The 6,563-nt window shown below is 44.9% G+C and overlaps 1 pseudogene; it reads left to right on the top strand.

Annotated features, from left to right (window-relative positions):
* Nucleotides 1–1,092: 1,092 nt before the first annotated feature.
* Nucleotides 1,093–1,843, top strand: LOC116354362 (uncharacterized; annotated as a pseudogene).
* Nucleotides 1,844–6,563: the final 4,720 nt, after the last annotated feature.

Genomic DNA, 6,563 nt, shown 5'->3' with positions numbered 1-6,563 from the left:
TCTTTTGACCTCACACTTTCCCAATCCCCTCCAACTCACAAGGCAGATAATATGCTTGACCTTATCTTTACTAGAGGTTGCTCACCTACTAATATTACTGCAATCCCACTCCAGGTCTCTGATCACTACTTTGTCTCCTTTTCTCCAAACCTAACCATCCACCCAGATTGATGCGCCGTCACAATCTTCGCTCTCTCTCTCTCCCACTACTCTCTCCACTTCTATCCTATCATCTCTCCCTTTTACTAAATCCTTCTCCCTCCTGTCTCCTAATTCTGCCTCTTCGAGCCTACTCTCCTCCCTTTCCACATCCTATGACTCGTGCTGTCCCCTTTCCTCCCGGCCAGCTCAGCCCTCCCCTCCTGCTCCGTGGCTGAGTGACTCATTGCAAGCATGTCTCACTCACACAGAACTACTCTACGCCTTGACCTCGTTCTCAACTCTCTCTCCAGATAACATTGTGCGACTAGTGAGTTCTGGCCACCCGATAGCCGGCCCGCTCAAACCCCATCCCCTCCTCTCTTCTCCATACCACCTCTGGAGACCTTATTCCATTCCTCACTTCCCTCATCAACTCCATTCCTCATCCCTAACCCCTCTGACTTCAAAATGGCCCGAGTTGTTGAGTGTGCTGTCTCTGAACTTTCTCACTATCTCTCTCAGAACGACCTTCTTGATCCTAACCAGTCAGGTTTCAAGATGGGTTATTCAACCGAGACTGCTCTTCTGTATCACGGAGGCTCTCCGCACTTGCAAAGCTGGCTCTATCTCCTCTGTTCTCATCCTCCTAGATCTATCCACTGCTTTCGACACCGTGAACCATCAGATACTCCTCTCCACCCAATCAGGGCTGGGCATCTCCGGCTCTGCACACTCTTGGATTGCATCCTACCTGGCATGCCACTCCTACCAGATGACGTTGAGAGGATCTGTCTGCCCCACGTACTTTCACTACTGGTGTCCCCCAGGTCTCGGTACTAGGCCCTCTTCTCTTCTCTCTACACATCAAGTCACTCAGCTCTGTCGTATCATTAAATGGTCTCTCCTATCATTGCTATGCAGATGACAATCAACTACTTTTCTCCTTCCCCACCTTTTGACACCCAGGTGGCGACGCGCATCTCTGCATTCCTGGCAGATATCTCAAATTGGATGTTGGCCCACCACCTCAAGCTCAACCTTGACAAGACAAATCTCCCGGGAAAGACCTGCCCGCACAAAGACCTTTTCAATGTCGCCCTCCCAGAGTGCAAAGAACCTTGGCGTGACCCTGGACAACATCCTGTCGTTCTCTGCAAACATCAATGCAGTGACCCGCTCCTGCATGTTCATGCTCTACAACATCCGCAGAGTATGACCCTACCTCACTCAGGAAGCGGTGCATGCCCTAATCCAGGCACTTGTCCTCTCTCATCTGGACTACTGCAACTCGCTGTTGGCTGGGCTCCCTGCTTGTGCCATCAAACGCCTGCAATTTATCCAGAATGCTGCAACCCGCCAGGTTTTCAAACTTCCCAAGTTCTCTCATGTCACTCCGTTCCTCTACACACTCCACTGGCTTCAATCGGATCTCATAGCCACTACAAGACCATGGTGCTTACCTACGGAAAAGCAAGAGGAACTGCCCCTCCCTCCCTTCAGGCTATGTTCAAACCCTATACCCCAAGCACTCTGTTCTGCCACCTCAGGGCTCTTGGCCCTCCCACCCCTACAGGAGGGCAGCTCCCACTCAGCCCAGTCCAAACTCTTCTCTGTCCTGGCACCCCAATAGTGGAACAAGTGTCCCCCTGAAGCTAGGACAGCAGAGTACATGCCCATCTTCAGAAAACATCTGAAACCCTAGCTGCTATAGACCACCAAGTGATAAGTCAGTATCTGGATAGTATGTGTGAAATGCTTTATAATGTATGGGATATCAACAGAGAAGTATATATTCTGGGTGACTTAAATATTGACTGGCTATCATCAAGCTGCCCACTCAGGAAAACTTTCAACTGTAACCAGTTCCTGCAATCTGGATCAGGTTGTCAGTCAACCTACCAGGGTAGTTACAAACAGCACAGCAATTAAATCATCAGCATGTATTGATCACATTTTTACTAATGCTGCAGATATTTGCTTTAAAGCAGTATCCAAATCCATAGGATGTAGTGATCACAATGTAATAGCTATATTTAGGAAAACCAAAGTTCCAAAGACTGTGCCTAATATAGTGTATAAGAGGTCATAAAATAGGTTTTGTAGTGATTCCTATGTTGATGATGTAAAGAATATTTGCTAGTCTGTGTTGTGTAATGAGGAGCAACCAGACGCTGCATTTGATGCATTTATGAAACTACTTATTCCAGTTACTAATAAGAATGCCCCCATTAAGAAAATGACAGTAAAAACTGTTAAATCCCCTTGGATTGATGAGGAATTGAAAAATTGTATGGTTGAGAGGGATGAGGCAAAAGGTATGGCAAACACACTGCAAATTAAGAAATCGTGTGACTAAATGAAAAGAAACTACACTATGAAACCGATAAATAATGATAGTAAAAATCTTTGGGGGCACCTTAAATTACATTTTGGGGAAAAAGCCAACTCGGCTCCATTTATTGAATCAGACGGCTCATTCATCACAAAGCCCACTGATATTGCAAAATACTTTAATTACTTTTTCATTGGCAAGATAAGCAAACTTAGGGATGACATGCCAGCAACAATCGCTGACACTACACATCCAAGTATATCGGACCAAATTATGAAAGATAAGAATTGTACTTTTGAATTCTGTAAAGTCTGTGTGGAAGAGGTGAAAAAATTGTCTGTCAACAATGACAAGCCACCAGGGTCTGACTATCTAGATGGAAAATTACTGAAGATGATAGCAGATGATATTGCCTCTCCTATTTGCCACATCTTCAATTTAAGCCAAGCTAAAGTCATTCTGCTTCCCAAGAATAGTAAAGGCACCTTTAGTCGTGTGATCAGGTGCCACAAAAAAAGGATTTAGGAAAATTGCAATTGGCTCAGAACAGGGCAGCACGACTGGCCCTTGGATGTACAGAGAGCTAATATTAATAATACGCATGTGAATCTCTCCTGGCTGAAAGTGGATGATTGACATACGGGAGGTATTGACATGTTGAATGCACTGAGCTGTCTAAACTACTGGCACACAGCTCGGACACCCATGCATACCCCACAAGACATGCCACAAGCGGTCTCTTCACAGTCCCCAAGTCCAGAGCAGACTATCGGTGGCACACAGTACTACATAGAGACATGACATCATGGCATCATCAACTCTATTCCACATCAAGTAACTGACGCACGCAGTAAAATTAGATTTAAAAAAATAGATAAAACACCTTATGGATCAGTGGGGACTGTGAAGCAACACAAACATTGGCACAGACACATGCGCACACACACACACACACACACACACACACGATAACATACGATAACATACGCACTATACATACACGTGTATTTAGTCATGTAGATATGTGGTGGAGTATGGGCCTGAGGGCACACAGTGTGTTGTGAATGTATTGTAATGTTTTAAAATTGTATAAACTGCCTTAATTTTGCTGGACCGAGTAACAGTAGCTGCTGTGTGTCACAGCATCATCGGACTGAGCTTGTTGTCATTGCAGGCAACGCCGTGCGTTACAGTGAAAACATCCTCCTCCCTCATGTGGTACCCTTTCTGCAGGCTCATCCTGACATGACCCTCCAACATGACAATGCCAACAGCTATACTGCTCGTTCTGTGCGTGATTTCCTGCAAGACAGGAATGTCAGTGTTCTGCCATGGCCAGCGAAGAGCCCGGATCACAATCCCATTGAGCACGCCTGGGACCTGTTGGATCAGAGGGTGAGGGCTAGGGCCAATCCCACCAGAAATGTCCAGGAACTTGCAGGTGCCTTGGTGGAAGAGTGGAGTAACATCTCCCAGCAAGAACTGGCAAATCTGGTGCAGTCCATGAGGAGGAGATGCACTGCAGTACTTAATACAGCTGGTGGCCACACCAGATACTGACTGTTACTTGATTTTGACCCCCTTTGTTCAGGGACATATAATTCCATTTCTGTTAGTCACATGTCTATGGAACTTGTTCAGTTTATGTCTCAGTTGTTGAATCTTATTATGTTCATACAAATATTTATACATGTTAAGTTTGCTTAAAATGAACGCAGTTGACAGTGAGAGGACGTTTCTTTTTTTGCCGAGATATATATATATATATATATATCGATAGATGCAATGACTTGTTCAACTACAAATCTTTGTCTATTTATTGAGGCCACATTTTGATTACGTAATAATACAGTTTAACAACAAATTCCAAATGTAAGCTTCTAAGTAAATTCTGAATTTCAAGCAATTTTTACATATCAAAATACCAGTAGGCAGGCCTATGCTATAAATTGTTGCTTGGTGCCCCATTACTGGTGAGCTTGCAAAGTGAACAGTTAAGCCTAATATTCTTGATCACCAAACAATTTTTGGAGCTGTATATTTATTTATGGCAATCCTGTCTACCTACAATTTGACGTTTGCGCTGCACCCTATCCAACAACTGTACAGCAAATCAGCAATGTGTTTGCTAGCTCAGTGGTTCTCAATCGTTTTGACTCGTGACCAATGTTCCCTCAAATTTTTCTCGGCACTGAGCCAATCTCAGGTCTGCTGAGCGCAAACTTGAAAATTGTGAAATTCTGTGCAACCTCCAGCGTGCGAGTTTACCGTTAACACTAAGGCTGTACCCGCTTTAAGTTAGTTTTAGTGGCCAATTAGGCTACTGTGGCTATTTGATCATAATGTAGGCCTACCAGAATGGCCTGCCATAAAAGAACTGTGGAGAAAATGCATCCCATAACATTTTAACATGGAAATAGCTGTCATTTAACCTACAGTACCAGCCATTGTGTGGTGTTCAATGTAGGCCTACATTCCATGTGTATTTTTAAAATAAAACATGCAGGTCTTGACATTAACCTGTTTATCCACTTGTCCTTCAGACAATGAGGTGATTGAAAACGGTGTTGTGTTGAGAATCGTACAAATTATGCTATCCTCTGCCTATTAGCTTCAAAATAGTCTCAAAATACAACACTTCCCCTTTAAGACATAAAAAAGCTCTTTACCTGGCTCACTTTTCAAAGATGTACAATGTACACAATTTGTGCTCTTGTAATCAAATCAAATCAAATGTTATTTGTCACATACGCATTAGCAGATGTTAATGCGAGTGTAGCGAAATGCTTGTGCTTCTAGTTCCGACCATGCAGTAATATCTAACAAGTGATCTAACAATTTCACAACTACCTTATACGCACAAGTGTAAAGGAATGAATAAGAATATGTACATAAAAATATGTATGGATGAGTGATGGCCGAACGGCATAGGCAAGATGCAGTAGATGGTATAGAGTACAGTATATACATTTGAGATGAGTAGTGTAGGGTATGTAAACCTTATATAAAGTGGCATAGTTTAAAGTGACTAATGATACATTTATTACATCCAATTGACTAGAGATGGAGTCAGTATGTTGGCAGCAACCACTCAATGTTCGTGATGGCTGTTTGATGACCTTGAGGTAAAAGCTGTTTTTCAGTCTCTCGTTCCCAGCTTTGATGCCCCTGTACTGACCTCGCCTTCTGGATGATAGCGGGGTGAACAGGCAGTGGCTCGGGTGGTTGTTGTCCTTGATGATCTTTTTGACCTTCCTGTGACATCGGGTGGTGTAGGTGTCCTGGAGAGCAGGTAGTTTGCCCCCGGTGATGCGTTGTGCAGACCTCATTACCCTCTGGAGAGCCTTACGCTTGTGGGTGGAGCAGTTGCCGTACGAGGCGGTGATACAGCCCAACAGGATGCTCTCGATTGTGCATCTGTAAAAGTTTGTGAGTGTTTTTGGTGACAAGCCGAATTTCTTCAGCCTCCTGAGGTTGAAGAGGCACTGTTGCGCCTTCCTCACCATGCTGTCTGTGTGGGCGGACCATTTCAGTTTGTCCGTGATGTGTACGCCGAGGAACTTAACTTTCCACCTTCTCCACTACTGTCCCGTGGATAGTGGGGTGCACCCTCTGCTGTTTCCTGAAGTCCACGATCATCTCCTTTGTTTTGTTGAAGTTGAGTGTGAGGTATTTTCCTGACACCACACTCCGAGGGCCCTCACCACCTCCCTGTAGGCCGTCTCATCGTTGTTGGTAATCAAGCCTACCACTGTAGTGTCATCTGCAAACTTGATGATTGAGTTGGAGGCGTGCATGGCCACGCAGTCGTGGGTGAACAGGGAGTACAGGAAAGGGCTCAGAACGCACCCTTGTGGGGCCCCAGTGTTGAGGATCAGCTGGGTGGAGATGTTGTTTCCTACCCTCACCACCTGGGGGCAGTCCGTCAGGATGTCCAGTACCCACTTGCACAGGGCGGGGTTGAAACCCAGGGTCTCGAGCTTAATGACGAGTTTGGAGGGTACTATGGTGTTATTGATGAACAGCATTCTTACATAGGTATCCCTCTTGTCCAGGTGGGTTAGGGCAGTGTGCAGTGTGATTGTGATTG

The sequence above is a fragment of the Oncorhynchus kisutch genome, linkage group LG17 (genome assembly GCF_002021735.2).
Source record: "Oncorhynchus kisutch isolate 150728-3 linkage group LG17, Okis_V2, whole genome shotgun sequence".
In the NCBI taxonomy this organism is placed as follows: Eukaryota; Metazoa; Chordata; class Actinopteri; order Salmoniformes; family Salmonidae; genus Oncorhynchus; species Oncorhynchus kisutch.
This window is presented reverse-complemented; position numbering and strand designations above follow the sequence as displayed.